Source organism: Lepus europaeus, chromosome 17, assembly GCF_033115175.1.
Source record: "Lepus europaeus isolate LE1 chromosome 17, mLepTim1.pri, whole genome shotgun sequence".
Lineage (NCBI taxonomy): Eukaryota > Metazoa > Chordata > Mammalia > Lagomorpha > Leporidae > Lepus > Lepus europaeus.
This window is the reverse complement of record NC_084843.1, coordinates 52,957,692-52,976,436: the sequence shown is the minus strand read 5'-3', so window position 1 is coordinate 52,976,436 and position 18,745 is coordinate 52,957,692.

Here is an 18,745-nt window from a genome sequence, read left to right as displayed (position 1 = left end):
CAGGCTACCGTGCCACTTAACAAGCTGCGTGTCTTTAGGCAGGTGCTAGCCTTTCAGGTCATCACTGTATTCGTCTGTAAAATCCTGGTGTTAACAGTTCTGTGAATCTTAGTTATTTATGAGAAGCCCCTGGGGAGCTTAGAAAAATAAAAATTTGGGGGTCACACCCCGCAGAATCTTATTCAGAAGACTTGGAGTAAAACGTAGGGTTTTTATTTTTGATGTGCCCCCAAGAGATTCTTGATAATTAGCCCAGTTGGGGAGCCACTGCTAAATCTGTAGATAGCGCGCTCGCTCTTAATAGTAGGTGTTTCTAATTAAGAGGGTAATTATTTGCTTTTTGAAAGAATTCTTGGGGCTGACACTACACTTGCAACTCTGGCATCCCATATTGGAGTGCTGGTTTGAGTCCTGACACTCCGCTTCTTATCCATCTTCCTGCTAATGCGTTTGGGAAGGCAGTAGATGATGACACAAGGACTTGGGACCCTGCTGCCCACATGGGGGCCCTGGATGGAATTCCTGGCTCCTGGCTTCAGCCTGGCTCATTCCTGGCTGTTGCAGTCATTTAGGGAATGAACCAGCAGATTGACGATCTCTCTCTCTCTCCATCGCCCCCCCCCCCCACACCTTCTGTCACTTTACCTTTGAAATAAATAAATAATAAGAATTTTAAAAAGGTAAAAGTTGTACTTAAAGACCAAATACTGAAGTGGAATTTGAGTAAATACTGAAATGGAATTTGACTGGTCTTGAGACTTAGCCTCAGGGTAGAGATTTTAAAAACAATTTTTTTTTTTTTACAGGTTAAACCATCTACCTGGTTGAACCATCCCAGATGTCCTTGCTACTCACCCTTTGGTGTAAAAGTTCAAAGTTTCCAAAGACTACGTCTATCAGAAACATCTGAGGGTATTTGTCCAAAGTACATATTCCCAGGTCATGTCAACCCTGTTGCATCTTTTGCACATTAAAGTGTTTATGTACTGCTGAGGGTTCACAGGGCATGTGGTATTTTTTAGGTCACACGCAGGCTACCTCCATAATTTCTTGTGATGTTTCCCTACAGAACTTCACTAATGGATGAGATTAACTCCAGGGGATTTTGTCATTTAAAAAAAAATTTTTATTTGAAAGCCGACAGAGAGATCTTCCATCTACAGGTTCACCCACTAAATGGCCACAATGACCAGGGTGGCAGCAGGGACCCAAGAACTTGAGCCATCTTCTGCTTTCTCAGGTGTATTAGCAGGGAGCTGAATCAAAATATGGGATGCTGGCCTTGCAAGTGGTGGCTTAACCAGATGCCCCTCAATGCCAGCTCCCAGGGATTTTTGCTTAAGAGCCTCTTGCCTTGCTGACAGTAGCACTGGGTTTCTGTTAGTATTAACATCCTTCCTTTAAATGCTCTTTATTCTGTATTCCTCAGTGTGGCAGTAAGCACAGTGAAGACCAAAAGAAATTTAGAAAAGCGGACAGACAAGAAAGAAGAAGTGAGAATGAACAAGCACTAGGAAAATACATGGCAGAAACAAGGCTTGGGAAAAGCTGGGGTAGATGGAACCCATCACTTGATAAATAGTAAGTATCCACTGGATGCCAAGTATTGTTCTAGGCTTTAGGGACACCGTAAGGAACAAGGTGTGAATACACAAGCAGTTTACCTGCAAATATGTGTGTATGCTTGGGAGGAAGGTATGCTGTGATTTGACTTTGTACCCCAAAAGTTCATGTCAGAAACCTAATCCCCAAATTCATATATTGAAGGTATTCAGAGAAGGGGCCCTTAGGAGTCATTAGGGTTAGTTGAGGTTATCAAGGTGGGGAAGCCCCCCCTGAAGGGTTAGTGACTTTGTAAGAAGAAAGGACACCTGCGTTGACTTGCCCCTTCTGCCTTCCCACATGATACCCTCTGCCACATTAGGAAGCAGCGAGAAGGCTGGGTACTGGGACTGTGTTCGTGGGCTCCCTAGATTCCATAACTGTAAGGAATACATCTGTTCTTTATATATTACCCAGTCTCAGGTATTGTGTTGGAGCAACAAAAGACATGTTGTTAAACAGTATGAATAATTGAGCAGCAAGATTGCAGAGATAATTTATGGAGACAATGAAACAGGGTAATTGGGCAGTATGATATGTGTGTGTGATACATTACTTCGAATCAGGTTGTCAGGAGTGAGCAGAGTAGCAGTTGAATATTAAGGAATTGGCTGCGGGAAAATCTGTGGTCAGAGCATTCCGAGGTCAGGAAACAGCTCTAAGTTTGTTAAACAGTGCATCAAATACCATGACTTTGACCAGGTAGGGAGGAACTTGGTACTAATGGGGAAAAGGATGCAGATCTGTGGGATTAGACTACATGGTGTTTCAGGTATGCTGGAGGGGAAGAAGTTGGAGAGGCAGGGCAAGGGCCAGATTATGTCGGCTAAATAGACCATAGGAGGGTTTTCCAGGAGGTTGTAGGCTGTGGTAGGGAGTTGGGTTTTATTATTACATTATTAGTGCAGTGAGAAACTTTTGGGTAGAGGAGTAACTTGACCTGTTTTACATCTTTTAGAGGTTGGTGGTGGCACAAGTGTGATAGTGGGGAAACCCGGAGTGGAGGCAGTGTTGCAGAGGAAAGTAGAAAATCAGTGTCAAGGTTGGGAATCTTGCAGGTGCAGCCGATAGGACTTGCTGCTGAACTGTTGCTTTGGCAGTCTGCTTCAGAGTTAAATTCTCTCCACATTTTCTCTTTCATGAGTTGACAGTTCTGTGGTTAGAGGTAAGACTAGTAAGGCTTAAATCCCAGCTTCTGCCCACATCTATTAAATTTAGGCATGAGGGAAGCACACAGAAGCATGAAGCTGAGATTTTTCTTCCTTGGGACTGGAAGAGCCCCTAGCCTGTATCAGTTTAATGCCACTGCTCGTGTGTATGATCTCGTCTTTGTTTGGGAGCTAGACATGTATCTTTACTTGTCATCCTTCTTTCCTCCACTTTATGATGACTTAGTTTTCCTTAATTCACAAGATAAATCATCTTTGATGTTTATACCTTTTTCAGAATTCATTTTGTCCATCTCTTTTGGTCACACTGGGACCCAGTTGAAAGAGTACATGTGTTTGGGCCGGTGCCGTGGCTCAATAGACTAATCCTCCGCCTGCGGCGCCGGCACAGAGCGCCGGATTCCGTCCCGGTTGCCCCTCTTCCAGGCCAGCTCTCTGCTGTGGCCCGGGAAGGCAGTGGAGGATGGCCCAAGTGCTTGGGTCCTGCACCCCATGGGAGACCAGGAGAAGCACCTGGTTCCTGCCTTCAGATTAGCGCGGTGCGCCATCGGAGCGGCCATTGTGGGGTGAACCAATGGCAAAGGAAGACCTTTCTCTCTGTCTCTCTCTCTCTCTCGCTGTCCACTCTGCCTGTCAAAAAATTAAAAAAAAAATTGATAAAAATATTTCTTATTTTAAACTAACTTATACTTAATTATATTTGAAATACTTTGGATTCATATTGTGGCTTTGCTTTCAGTAAAAATTGCCAGCATATATTGCTTAGCCGTTATCAGGAATGAATGTCAAGTTATGGGAAAAAGTAAGTAGTTGCAAAACTAGAACTGGAGGCATGGCTTTGTCACCAGGTAGCCCGTTGACCTCACTAGATCCCAGTTTCTTCTCAGCCCATATGCAGGATGGAGACATTTACAAGAACAATTCAGACAAGTCTAAGTTTACATATATCATTTGTCTAAAAGTTATTATACTATAACCTGGTTATCTCTGTCTGTTTCCACTAAGATCTTGAAAGTAACTGAGCTCCATCCTACTCTGGTTTAACCTTGAATGTTATCTGTCATCATGTCACTGTGGTGCATGGGCTGCCTAGTTAAGTAGACCAAGCCTAGGGGTTTCTCGTGTTCGGGTCAGATTTGGGGTATGCACATTGCAGAGGATGTGTTAGGGTGACACAAACCAGAGACATCATTTTCTGTCATTCTGTAGACCAGAGCATGTAAAAGTCGGGTGGAAAACTGGTTCTTGTTTTCCTCCTCTTTTCCGAGGTCTTACTTCAGGCAATGGGAGGCAAGAAAGAACAGAAGTAAAGGTTAGGAGCATGCAGAGGGAGGTCAAGCCAGGGAAGGTGTGACCTTCACAAGTTATTACTGAAGATAAATTTTTGCTCTGCTCAGCCTGAAGCACTGCCAGAGGTCAGGTATTATCAGTTTGGGAGGTGATTTAAGATTATAACTTCCCCACTACCAGTTTGATATCAGAGTTCTCCTCTCCTTTAAGCAGTGTGTTTATTATGATGCCCAAAATAGTTGTGAACTGTAAACTAAATTCAAACACACTTTACCTCTCTTAATTAACTACCCCTCATCTCGTGCCCCCTCCCTTTTATTCCTTTAAGAAGACATCAGCTATCTCCACCTCCTCCGCTTCCCCATCTGTCCTTTTCCTCCTAGCTGAAAGAGAGATTTTTTTACTTTCTATTTATTTTAATTAATGGATTTGAATCACAAGTTGTGAAACAGTTGATGTTCAGCTTCAAGAGGCAGTGAAAGGGAAAATCATCTTCCTTCACTTTCCAGAAAAGAACTGTATGTTCAGTGCTGGTGCCTGCCTGAAAAATGACTGCGGAAGGGGTAGGATAGCGTTCCCGAGCTCTGTGTTCTGCAGGGGCAGATGCCATAGTCCAGAATAAAGGGGAGTGAAGTCTCTTTAGAATGCAACTGTGCTTTCTTGGAAAATGGCCTCCCAAAAGGATGCTTAGTCAATGGTACTTTATGGTCATGGGCCATCTATTTTGGATCGGATCTCCTGGGGACTATATAGCAGGATGTAATTAGTTGTTTGAATACTCTGATTAATAAAACCCTCTGTAAGTCCATTATATGTCCCTCTTATTGGACAAGGCAACAAAACATAATACCTTTTATTTAAAGCCTGTTCCCTTGAGTTTTCATCTTAAAATACATGCTGGGGCATTTGGTTGACATAAATAGGGACAGTATTATACGTGTTTCCTCGAGGAAGCAAAATGACATTAATAAAGAGTTTTTTTTTTTTTTTTTGAGAGAAACAAACAAAAACAACCTTGTGTTCATACGTTCTCTGTTATGGCATTTTAGAGAAAATGAGAAATGACAGTCCAGTTTCAAAGTGGAGCAATAGGAATGGACATGGGAGAATAATGGACTTGGGGCCGAAGCTGTGGCATAGTGGGTAAAGCCACTGCCTGCAGTGCTGGAATCCCATATGTGTGCTGGTTCAAGTCCTGGCTCTCCACTTCTGATCCAGATGTCTGCTGTGGCCTAGGAAAGCAGTGGAAGATGGCCAAGTTCTTAGGCCCTTGCACCCACATGGGAGACCTGGAAGAAGCTCCTGGCTTTGGATTGATGCTGTTGTGGCCCTCTGGGGAGTGAACCAGCAAATGGAAGATCTCTCTCTCTCTCTTCCTCTGCCTCTCTGTAACTCTGCCTTTCAAATAAATCTTAAAAAAAAAAAAAAAAAAAAGAATAATGTACAATGTACTCAGGGGAGATCAGTGTTACTCCTGGTCCTGGCAACTCTGCATCCCATGTGATTTTGGGCAACTGATTTACTTCTTGGAACACGAGTTCCCTTATGTATAAGGTAAAAAATTTGGTTTAGATGATTTTTGAGAGAGACAGAGACAGAGACAGACAGAATTCCCATCTGCTGGCTTAGTACTCAGATGCCTGCAACAGCTGGCTGGGAAGTGAAGAACTCAATCCGGGTTTCCCATATGGTTGCAGGAGCTGAATTACTTGGGCTATCACCACTGCCTCCAGGGTCTACCCTGGGAGGAAGCTGGAGAGCTGGAGTCACGAACAGCAACTGGGAATCAAACCCAGGTACTGCCATGTGGGACACAGGTGTCTTGACCTCTAGGTAAAATACCCACTCACTCCACAAAAGACACTTTTTAAATGTACTTTTGAAAATAGAACATGGAGAGAATAATCAATAACATGCATACAATGACTTCTCTCTTAAGTCTGTGTTGTCTCTTTTATGTATTTTCAAGTGTGTTTTCCTGGATATACAATTTTCAGTGTTTTTTATGGAAAAACTTCTTTTTCCCTTCTAAGCATAAATTATGATGCAACAAGAGTGCCATATATTGCTGTTGGGAAAAGCAAAACATGCCTTGAGTTAACTACACATTTCAACAGGACATGCTGTGGTAATTGACAACCAGCATCACAGTGCATAGAAATTCCTGTAAGGCAGCAGAGCTTTGGTTTAATTAGATAATTAGCCCTGGTCAGCCTATAATAACTGCACAGGCAATTAGCAATGACTTTGGGCTGCTAAAGCCCATTTTTCCTCTTTTGTGTTCTTTTGCTGTCATTAACAACTCGAACTACTGAACAATTTATATCTTCACACTAACAATCTACTTTATTATCATCAAACTCTTTGCAAAGGATAAAGCAATGAGATCTGACGTTGGTTGTACAACATTAAGTAATTATGTTAAGTAATGCCATTTATTTGCTTAGCCATCCTGCTGCCATATTATGTCAGACAAATAGGTCTTTTAGAAGCCAGTGCACACTCCATGATTTTGATGATTGCTTTATTTGTCAAACCCAAGCAACTAGCAAAAGATGTACCTCAATTTGTAGTTCTTTCTCAGTAGCTTTCAGTAGACTTGAATAAAAGAAAATTCTACAAGTCTACCAAAACCAAGACTCTCAAAAAAGAACTGTTATTTGTGCCTTAATGGTTCTTGTGTATGGAAGCTTAAGTTACCTCTCAGTAAATGAAATCCCTGGTTTGCCTGTCTTTTCCTATTTGGGAACAGTTTTCAGTCTCAGAGAGCACAGAAGAAACCATTAGGTTTTTCCTCACATCTTTCCACTTCAAGTCTTTCCCATCCATCTACTGCTTCTTAGGCGGGTGGCAGAATAGATACAGAAAAAGGCAGTTGAAAGAGCTTTCAGAAGTGGAGGAGCAGAAATTACCAAAAAGTGAAGGTCACTACTAAAACCCTAAATATGGATGTCGCGAACATGTTTGTGTTGCTCTGATTCTGGGCATACAAATGGAAACACTTCATCACATTTTGATAGGAAGTGGGTTTTGAATATTTACTTGTTTATGAAGCAGAGAGAAGGACAGAGACAGATGAAAACAGAGTATCCATCCACTTGTACACTGAAAAATGTGCATTTTAAGCTTCCAAGGCAGTTTGTATGCCAATAAAGATCACTGGGAATAGCAGAAAATGGTCTGATCCTATTAGAATTTATAAAGCCCCCTTAATATACAGAATGTCCTTAGTGTTCTATTTATTAATAATCTAATCGGATTTGGGTGATTAAATACAGTGTTGGAAAATTAGCCAATTAATATTGGCTGAGGGATTAATTCAAAAAATGTATTACTTATTAATTAAATGTATAAACAGAAATTTCTTATTAGAATATGAACATTGGTTTAAACATTTAATTTCTTATCTTGCGACTTCCCATCTGGCTGATCTTGGAATATTTTTTTTGTCCTGGTAATGCAATAACTAGCAATTAGAGTTTCAGAAATGCCAGTTTTAATCACAACTTCCACTACCAAAATAGAAAAACTTACATGAACTATATAAATCCTCTTCATTTTATTCAATTGACTGTTTTGAAAAATTCATTTAAGTAATTCAGAGTCAGGATTAATTGCCAGCAATGTTAAGAAAATAGCCCACATCCTTCCAAATTAAGGACATTTTAGTGCTTTGAATGGGCACAGTAATATCACTGGCATTGATGTTTCTGTCATCCAAAAACTGTCTAGCAGTCAGCTCACATTGAGAAGAGATTCTCAAGTGCAATGCTCTTGACCATTGGGGTTGGTTGAGTCTCTTGCTGCGGCCATAAGTATCTCCATATGTTGCCAAATATCCCTGTGCCAAGGGTGGAGATATAAAATCTCCTCTGGTTGAGAATCAGTGATATAGAATAAGACTTTGGCATTTTTTTTCTTTAAAAACTTTTAAATATAAAAAACAAAGTTCATTGAATTTAGATGTTTAGATAGTATTGTAAATCATGTCTTAGTAGAGACAAAATAGTCAGAACCTTGGTGAGTTCTGATTTAGAATGATTTCAGGAGCCATTCTAAAAAAGCCTCCTGCTCCCAGATTCTAATTGACCTTCCCAAGTGGTCTGCTATAATGTTGACAATTTCTCCTCTTAGAAGTTTGTTCCTTATATTAAAATACAAATATTCCTGAGAGGAGCATTCTTTTACACTAAAACTTAAACTTCAATTTTCAGTTAAAAGCTATCATGTTATTAATACATGCCCACCTTTCTGCTTATGACAAAGTTTTTCAGGAAGAGGACCAAGAAGAAAATTACCTGAGCATCAAGAGTTGGGGTGAGTGGGAAGCAAGCATTTTTGTGGGAAAAGGAGCGAGGAAAGAGGTGGAAAGCACCAAAGAGATTCTTCAGACCATAATTTTAATTGGTTAGCCTGAGATGGTTTGCCATGTTTATGTGTTTGGGTTGTTTTTCTTTCTTTTTTTTTTTTTAATTTTCATTATTTTGTTATATGAAAGTCAGAGTCAGAGTAAAACAGAGGAGAGGCAGAAAGAAAGAGAACCAGGTCTTCCATCCGCTGGTTCACTCCCTAGCTGACCACAATGGCTGGAGCTGCGCCGATCCAAAGCCAGGAGCCAGGAGCTTCCTCTGGGTCTCCCACGTGGGTGCAGGGGCCCAAGCACTTGGGCCATCTTATACTGCTTTCCCAGGCCATAGCAGAGAGCAGGATTGGAAGTGGAGAAGCTGGGGCTTGAACCAGCGCCCACATGGGATGCCAGCACTGCAGGTGGCGGCTTTACCCACTACACCACAGCGCTGGCCCCTGGGTTGTTTTTCTAGTACTTCCTGAATCTGCAAATCCTATTTTTTTATTTTAAAAAATATTTATTTTTTATTTGAAAGAGTTACAGAGCAAAGGGGATACACACACATACACAGAGGTGGGGGCGAGGTGAGAGAGAGAGAGAGAGAGAGAGAGAGAGAGAGAGAGAGATCCCATCCACTGGTTCATTTCCCAGATGGCTGTAATGGCTGGGACTTGACCAAGTGAAGCCAGGAGCTTCATCTGGGTCTTAACCTTATACATGCATGGCAGGTGCCCAAGTACTTGGACCATCTTCCCTTTTTTTTCAAGGCCATTAGCAGGGAGCCATCTGGACATAAACTGCCCATATGGGATGCTGGTGTCACAGGTGGCCGCTTTACCTGCTCTACCACAGTGCTTCCCCCTAAATCCTATTTTTTTTTTAAAGTTAATGAAGAAGAACCAAGGTGTTCTTCAGTAGGTGAGTGGATAAACTCTTGTACACAGAGACAATGGAGTATTTATTTTTCAGCACTTAAAAGGATTGCGTTATCCAGCTACAAAAAGACGTGGAGAAAACTCCATGTTATTAAATGAAAGAAGACAATCTACAATAACTACATACTGTGTGATTCTGACTAAAGACACTCTGGAAAAGGCAGAACTGTAAAGACAGTAAAAAGAGCCATGGTCGTCAGGAGTCAGGGGAGAGAGAGGGATGAGTCATTCGGAGCACAGGGGATTTTTAGGAGAGCGAAACTACTGTGCATGAGATTATAATGGTGGATACGTGTCATTGTGCATTTGCCCAAATCTATAGGACATATGCCATCAGGAGTGAGCTGCAGTGTAAGCTGTGGGATCTGGGTGATGATGTGTCAGTGTAGTCTCCTCAGTTGTAACAAATGCCTGATTCTGGTGGGGAATGTTGGCAATGGTGGAGACTGTATGAATGGAGCAAGGTATATATGGGAACTGTCTGTGCCTTACACTGTATTTTGCTGTGAACCAAAAACTGCTCTAAAAAACAAAATCTATTTAAAAAAGTTAAGACTATAAGGATGACATAGTAGTTGTTTTTCAAAAATATAGTTTCTTTGCTATTCTGTGTTGGATATACTATGTTAATTTTGAGAAGTTACTGTAAATGAAATGAAGTTAGGAGAAGTATTGAGTAGATCATCTGGTATCGGAGTCTGTCATCTGTGCTAATGGAGGGGGAGAGCCTGCTTTTCCTCCCTTGTTGGCTAACAGGTTAGTAACTGGCAATCTCATACCTAAAATATAGATCAACAGATGGATGCCATGGTGGATGGTCCTACTTGTGGAACTCACAACCTCCCATCAGTATATGTTCAGGCTGATATTCAATTAAAAAAAAAAAAACATGAAACTTCTGAATGATTGTAACACTGCTCCATTACAAGGAACTTTCTAAGGCACAGGGAGGACGTAGATGTACGATGGCTGGCGTACTGGAGGTGGTTCCTTAGCAGCTTCCTCCACTGCACTTCCATGTTGTCTACAGGTTTTCACTTGTCTAGGCTGGGTTTTTGTCTGGTTGCCTTTCCTTATGGAATTACTACATCATGGTACCCAAGCCATGGCCAAACTCTTAAGGATAGGTTCTGTTTTTCTTTTGCCCATCTAGTGTCCATTGCATCTTCATTTCCTCACTTCTTCCTAAAATGAGGGGGCCAAAAGTGCATTGCAGATCATAGTTGGGTTTAAACAATGGACATCTCTTTTTCAAGGACCTGCACAAAGGCTGATTAATATCAATGCTTCACCACTCACTATGTAAAGTTATGAACTCCTTGACTAGTTACTGATCTTGTACTTTCTAGTGGTTTAATTCAACCTATTTTCAAAAGTCAAACTGACCATCAAAGTAAAAACTTTGTTTGTCTCACCATTTCTTACTTTTAGTCTATATGGTTTAACATTCTCATCCACCTTACCATTTGTTAGCTTCCTTTCCTCAAGCTGGACTAGGAAGTTCCTCTTTTGTAGTTTGACTTATATGTACTATGCAAGCAGTTGACATATCTGACTGACAAATTTTCATACTTGTCACATTTGGCATACTTAATCTAATATTTATATTTTGTTTTTATCTTTCTTCTTTAAATCCAGATTTTCCTACCTGCTTTAACATCTAGGTAGCATTTTGATTATAAATAATAGTAACCATATTATACTAACACTGGTGACCATGTGAGCATTTTTCTTTAAATAATTTGCTTTAGCATCTTTTTCTTCTTGGAATATAGAGATGTATGAAAGTGATCCCAGTCCTGCTTTCAGATACTATTTTCTGGTTCCCAGTAAGTTCTCTTCTGCTTCATGCCATGCATCTTACCGGGCTAGAAAAATATGGTCACCAGGTCAGTGCCGTGGCTCACTTGGTTAATCCTCTGCCTGCGGCACTGGCATCCCATATGGGCACCAGGTTCTAGTCCCGGTTGCTCCTCTTCCAGTCCAGCTCCCTGCTGTGGCCTGGGAAGGCAGTAGAAGATGGCCCAAGTGCTTGGGCCCCTGCATCCATGTGGGAGACTGGGAGGAGGCACCTGGCTCCTGGTTTCAGATTGGTGCAGTGGCGGCCATTTGGGGAGTAAACCGATGGAAGGAAGACCTTTCTTTCTGTCTCTCTCTCTCTCATTGTCTATAACTCTACCTGTCAAATTAAAAAAGAAAAGAAAAGAAAAGAAAAATATGGTCACCAAAACCTATAAGAGGTGAAGTGATGGGAGTCCTAGAGCTCAGGAAGGTGTGGGAGGTCAAAATGGTACTCCCTGACCATTTCCTCACCACTGGGAACTAAATTCCTGTGTTGGCATGTACATTTCCTGAGGACAAAGACTACGTCTAACTAACATACTTTGAACAGATCCCAGCATGATACCATGTGTATCTTCATGGTCATTAGTTACCGTGTGGCTTTCTCCTTTTGTCCTTTTCCAGGATGCACTCTGGAACACACTCCTAGAAGAGATTGTCTATAATTGGTGAGCATGCTTAAGGACAATACTGCAGAGGAGGGAAGAGAATCTGCAGCAGAGGTGTTACTTTAATGTGTGCTTTGCCCAACTGATGAGAGGAATGAATTCCGAATTTCCTTCCTCTTTTTTCTTGCTATTACAAAGGAAAAAAAAAAAAACAAGAGAGGTCAATGTCTTATTTAAGATTTCTGAGCATCAGGTTTGTGATATTAAAAATGAACTGTCTGAGAAAGAAGTGAAGCTGCGAATGTGTGACTGGGGATAACACCGTCACCTCTGGCCTTCCCCTTCCTGGTGAGGGCCCGCAGGGGCTTTTCTGAGTCTGGCTGCAGATGCAGACAGAGGGAGCAGCCTTGTCCAAGTGTGTTACTGCCTAGGGAACAGGCCCTGCCAGAAGCAGGTAAAGCATCCTCGGATGAGACTGCCTCCATTTCATGTCTTCTGCTGGTGCTTTTGCTTCCTCCAAGGAAGCCAGGCCCTCTCATGGGTCCCTCCCAGCGGTTGGGAGGGCTGCTCCTGGAAGGGCCCAGTGGGTAGAAGAGAGCGAAGCTGTGACATCTTTGATTTCCCAAGAGACATTGGAAATAGGGGGAATTATCTAATTGGTCCTTACCCTTAAAGAAAAGTTAGGTGATGTGCCAAAAAGTATCGTCATGGAAACGAACACATAAATCACCAGGAGACCTTAGAAACTCAGGTTCCAGTTACCATGCAGCATCAGAGTAGGGTGTGCTTTGTGAAGAGACCACCCTGGGATGGCATCTGGGACACAAATGCACTTTGAAGGAAACTGCCTAATAGTTCTTCAGTGTCTAACAAATAGACTGATTTATGCTGCAAACTGGGGATCCCTCCCCCCATCTTACTTCCTTTATCTCAGTACTCACCTTCCTTACACACATGCCCAGAAACGCTTGCTTCATCTCCCTCTGTGCTCAACATTTGGCACATTTCTTCTGGAAGCCCTCTTCATTTTGGTGTTGGCCCCACTACCCTCTCCTGACTCCTGTCTTGGTTCCTTCCTGGGTTCCCTCCGTGCTTGCTCCCTGCTGCCCAGCCCTTCAATGTTGCCATCTGATCCAGAGGATCTTCCTCATCCTCTCCAAGGGGAATGGCAGTTATTCCTCACCTCTACCTCCTGAGCCTAATATGTTCACTTCTTTTGTCTCCTCCCATCACATTTCAATGTTCCTCAGACTCCAATTCTCAAGCAAGGTCCCCTGTATTCCAGGCATAAGCCTTACAGGAATGTAATTTGCAAAGTCATTCCTCAGCTTTCACTAGGCAGTGATGCTATAGAGGTACTGCGCTGCTTTCTGTGGGAAAGTTGTAGGAGATACACTCCCTGCTGGTGGGGAGATTATACTGAACTCCAAGACAGGACACACAAGGGCGAGAGTGAGAAGAGCCACAGGTGATGGGGATCTGCACCAATACAAAGACAGGCTGGGGCTCACAAAATACCTACAAGTCCACACTAAGCAAAATGTGCTAGAAAAAGCTTTTCTGGGGTTGTACAGATTGATGGAAGTATCCATGCAAGAATTGGGAGAAAGCTTATGGGAAGGAGACTGGAGAGGGTCCAAGGCCCAGCCTGTATCTTCTTGCCTTGTGCATCTATACAACAGTCAGGTGGCCTTCTGTTTGGAAACATGTGCATTTGTGTAGCCCACAGAGGCATTGATTTTGGTTTACTTAATGGAATTCTGTCCATCCTTTGGATAATACTGCTCCAACTTTCCCACAAGAGCGTCCCCTCCTTTGTGGACTCTCCCCACCATTTGGTCAGCAGTGTTTTGTCCCACACAGACATCTACCCTGCAGGGAAAGAAGCCCGGAGCTATGCACTATAACTGAAGCTAAGGATATTCCACAAATCTCTATTTGACAAGTTTGATTTTTAAATGTACAAATGAACTCTAGACAATGGTGCAGTTTTCTTACTGTAAAAATGAAGCAGAGAGAATTTTCTGCCTAAATGAACGGGATGAGTGGAAATGAGTTTTCCATTTAGCCAAAACCCCATCTAGATTGCATAGCTTAGTCTATCATAAGGAATGTAGGAAGCCTGACAGAGGTTGCTATTTTTATTTTGACACTTTGGTATCTAACTTCTAATTATTTAATTCACAAAGCACACATCATGCTGCAATGTTGATTTTTTTTCTGTGAAGAAACTTTGTTTTTGGTACCTCTTACTGGTTATGGAATTTTCACATTTTAGCAGGTGACTATTTTAGCATGTTAAAATTATGTTGGTATAGCAAGAAGTACTGTTGGTGGGGATAATAGGCTTACATAGCACCAGTCTTCTAGTACTTCTGGTTGTAGGATTTGGGACTCCAGTTAGATTTGGTAGTGGTGGAGGTAGATAAAAGAGAAATAAGATTTTTATAGTGAAAAAAGTGAAGTGCCTGGTAGCCCCCCCCCTTTTTTTTTTAAAAGACAGAGTTACAGAGAGGTAGAGCCAGAGAGAAGACTTCCAGAAGTCTGCTGGTTCACTCCCCATTGACCACAATGGCCAGAGCTGGGCCTATCTGAAGCCAGGAGCCAGGAACCAGGAGCCAGGAGCTTCTCCCCAGTCTCCTACGTGGGTGCAGAGGCCCAAGCACTTGGGCCATCTTCTGCTGCTTTCCCAGGCCATAGCAGGGAGCTGGATCAGAAGTGGAGCAGCCAGGACTCAAATTGGCACTTCAGGCTGGGGTTTCAACCTGCTGTGCCATAGCACCAGCCTCTTGGTAGAGTTTTTAAAAAGTCTTTTTGAAACAAAGGGATTATCTGTGTATAATAGTTCACTAAGTGTTGGGAGGAAGATGAAGTAGCGATGTGTTGTTCAGAAACTGTAAGTAATAGTTTTATTTTATAATGTGGCTCATAATCTGATCGTCTTCTCTAATAATAGCTTGTGCTTAGAGAGAAGCTTTATTTTTTAAATTGCTTAGATCATGTTAGTGACAACAGGCTTTCACGTTTACATGCTTCATTTACCTGATATTGTTAGGGAATGGAGTTTTCCCCACAAGAAAATATGTTAGAAAAATCAATTGGAAACAAGGAAAGCTATTAGTTCTGAGTTACTAGTAACTGAGACATTTCTACCTTTGATTTAGTTATTCATTCCTTGAACAAAATATCTGTTACATGCTCGTTCCATGTATTAGGTACATGGTACCTCTGAGTGAGGGATATAATGATGACGAGACAGGCAAAGAGTCTTGTTTGCATAGAATTTACATTCTAAGAAGTAGAGGAGCACAGAGTACAAAGAAACAAAGCAATAAGATAATTTCAAAAAGCGCTAAGTTCTGGGATAAAATTAGCAGAGTGACATGATAGTAACTGGGTAGCTACTTTAGTCTGGAACATCAGGGAAATCCTCTGTGTGATTGTAGCCTTTGAACTCAGCTTGAAGGTGAAGGAGCTGGCCATGGTAAGATCTGGGCAGCAGGATCCTGACAGAGACTGTAGGGCAGGAATAGGCTTGGTAGCTTGAATAAGCTAGTTTTGGGGTACCCTTTTTAGAGTATAGTAAATGTAATTTTAATCTTTATTAATAATTTGTACCTCCTATCCTTTGATACCCCACCTTCTGGTATTATTTTTCACTACTTACCATCTCAGTGAATCATCCTCGAACAACCCTCCATCCCTTCTTGTTGCGATAGCCTAGGAAGAACCAAAGAGGTTCCAGGTAGACATGTTTGATGTAGCAGTGGGGAGGGGACAGCAGAAAGGAAGTTATGTGCTCTTAGAGGATTAACTGCCTTCTGCTTACCTGAATTTTCAAGTTTAGTGCCCTGGTATCTATCCAGATACTTAGAATTCACATCATCTATCCTCTTCCTCTTTCACTTCATCCCACACAACTTTCCTTTGCGAGTTTTTATTTATTTATTTAAGATTTATTTTATTTATTTGAAAGACAGAGAGAGAGAGGTCTTCTATCTGCTGGTTCAAATGGCCGCAATGGCCGGAGCTGCGCCGATCCGAAGCTAGGAGCCAGGAGCTTCTTCCGGGTTTCCCACATGGGTGCAGGGGCCCAAGGACTTAGGCCATCTGCCACTGCTATCCCAGGCCATGGCAGAGAGCTGGATCTGAAGAGGGGCAGCTGGGACTAGAACCGGCACCCATATGGGATGCCAGCGCCTCAGGCAAGGGCCTTAACCCACTGTGCCATAATGCCGGTCCCCCTTTTTGAGTTTTTAAACACAGTGGCCTGCCTCTGGATCTGTGTCCTAGCTGGCTAACAGAATGTGTAGACCTGTATGAGCTGTTTGCCTTTCACTTGGACTCGTAGCAGCCATAGCTTTGAGTAGAAATAGATTTTCTCCCAACTTTTCCCTCTCCCTTGATCTGTCAAAGGGACTATTAAAAAAAAAAGTTCAAAGGATGTGGATGACTTGAGGGATCTTGATTTTTAGAAAATGAACAACAAACATTCCAAAACTCCTTGCATTTTTCAGTGAGATATTAATGGGTGAAAGTTATATGAGCCTCTGTCTAAGGCCTTTGGTATGTGTTAAACATTTACACAATAATGCAATAAGATTTCCTCAGTATTTTAGAAAAACAAATAACACATTATCTGCTTGGTTCAGGTGATAATGTATGATTTAGTTGTAACTCCAGTACCCCTGAATCAGTTTCAGTGGTGCTTCCAGAATATTGAACAGTTGATTCAAGCGTCAGCCAGTCAAGCAAGTTGTGTATGAGTGAGTCAACGAAATAATCTCTTATTGTTAAAATAGTATCTAGTCACTATTTCACAACTGAAAATTCCCCTCTTTTCCGCACCCATTAGTCAAGCTTCTTTTCTATTTAATATTTAAAATAAACAGTTCAGCTCTCCAGGGGCCCTGGGACTTCCCCGGTGCCACCAAGTGTGAGGTGCCTTTTCATACCTCTGTGCAGGGGAAACCCCACTCTGGGCAAAGTGCCAATTTTAGACCCAGTAAGCTAATTAAGAAGATTCAGAATATAAGGAGCCACAAAGAAACAATTGCAGGAAGGAGACAAATAGAGGAAAACATTACCCGAAGCTGTTGCTCTGATCGAATTTAGAGTTATCTCACTATCTTAGAAAGAGGCATAGGGATTAGTGGAAGTGGCAGTGTGGAAGTTAGGAAAGGATTCTTATTTGTGGGAGGGGAATTAATGGGTAACAATTTTCAGAAGAAAATAAGGCCATTTTTAAAATGACCAAAGATTTTCCCCATGAGAATGAAAATCGGTCTCAAAAACCTCTTAACCGCAAGACTTGGTAACAAAAACCAACTCCAGTGGTTCTTGGCAATCATATCTCCTATTCTGACTCCAGCTGCAGAGGATTGTCTTCCAGGGGCCCTGCCTGATGGTTATCTGACTTCCATCTAGCTCTTGTGCTGGAGCACCCACTGTTGGCCACATGTGCCTGGGTACTGTGATTGGCCTGAAACTGGCTTCCTCTAAGGCATATCCAGTGCTCTTCCTTTTGACATGTGACATGTTTTTTCCCTTCCCCATAACTTATTCTAAATATTTGAAGACAACCAATTGTCTTACAACTTCCAAATTTTTTCCTCTGCAGGCTAAGCATATCAGATAATCAATTCTCTTGTTTTCAGCTTTTGCTGTCCTTTCTTACCCTTTTCGGAGCTGAGTTAATTTGTGGAGGTTTTTCATGAAACCCAAGTCTAGGAATAAATCATGAAACCTATGTTTTGAATGTGTCCCCCAAAGGGCATGTGTTGAAAACTTAATCCACATTGCAGTGGTACTGAGAGTTGGGACTCTTACAAGGTGATTAGATCCTGAGGGCTCTGCAGTCATTAATGGATCAATGCTATTATCACTGGAGTGGGTTCCTTATAAAGGGATGAATCCAACTCCTTTCTCTTCTCAGTCTAGTTCTCTGTCCCCCTTTCATCTTTGCCATAGGGTAATGTAGCAAGAAGACCTTCATCAAATGCCAGCACCTTGATATTATACTTCCTAGCCTCCAGAACTATGAGAAATGGATTTCATTTCTTCATAAATTACCCGACCTATGGTATTCTGTTGTAGCAACACAGAACAGACTTAGATAGTAATCCTCTCAATAGAGTCATTGAGGCCTTTACATTGAAGGATGGGGCAGGGGAAGGGACAATGACATGACACTCTCTGTTGATACTGATTAAACCATTGGCCTTTTTTGTTACACATACTTCCTTGGTGGCTTATTATGAACTTATGGTCAGATGAGATTTGTTGTTTATTTTAATATTTGTTTTAATATGAGCCATTATAAATTAGCTTTCTTTCATCATTATCTACAATTAAAAATATATATGTATGTAGTATATGTGTTTATATAGTCCATAAATATATAATTAGTTGGGGTGGCAGTTGAATTCAAGGGCAAATTTGCAATTTTCCTGTTAGTGTTATAACATGTATATTAGATAAATATGCTTTTGGTGCCTCTGCTCCAAGTCATTAGTATGGATGTTTCAATAGGAACCTTGCAATATATAACAGGTGACATCCACCCATTTATTTGCTATGACCATTCAACCGCCCAAATGTTCGACATCCTACTGTTACCAGCACCTCACTGCATTTTCCCATCTTGTCTGTGAGACATCACCAGATACCTCATAAATTGCTTTGCTGGAAAGAAGATGTGCGGATTCTACAATATTTCCTTGGTGTAATTACTGATTAAAGGTGAATCTTCCATGACTTTGTGGATTCTATTGGTCCCCTTCTGAACCGAATTTCTTTTTAGTGACTATCACTTCAATTTTTATGTGATCTAAGAACCTCAGGTTATATTCCAAGTTATTGTTTTGATTTCCCCATTGTGCTCAGCTTTATGCCTTCTGTTTTTAAAAATTTATAAAAGAATGAGCTTGATTATTTCTAGCATTATTCTGG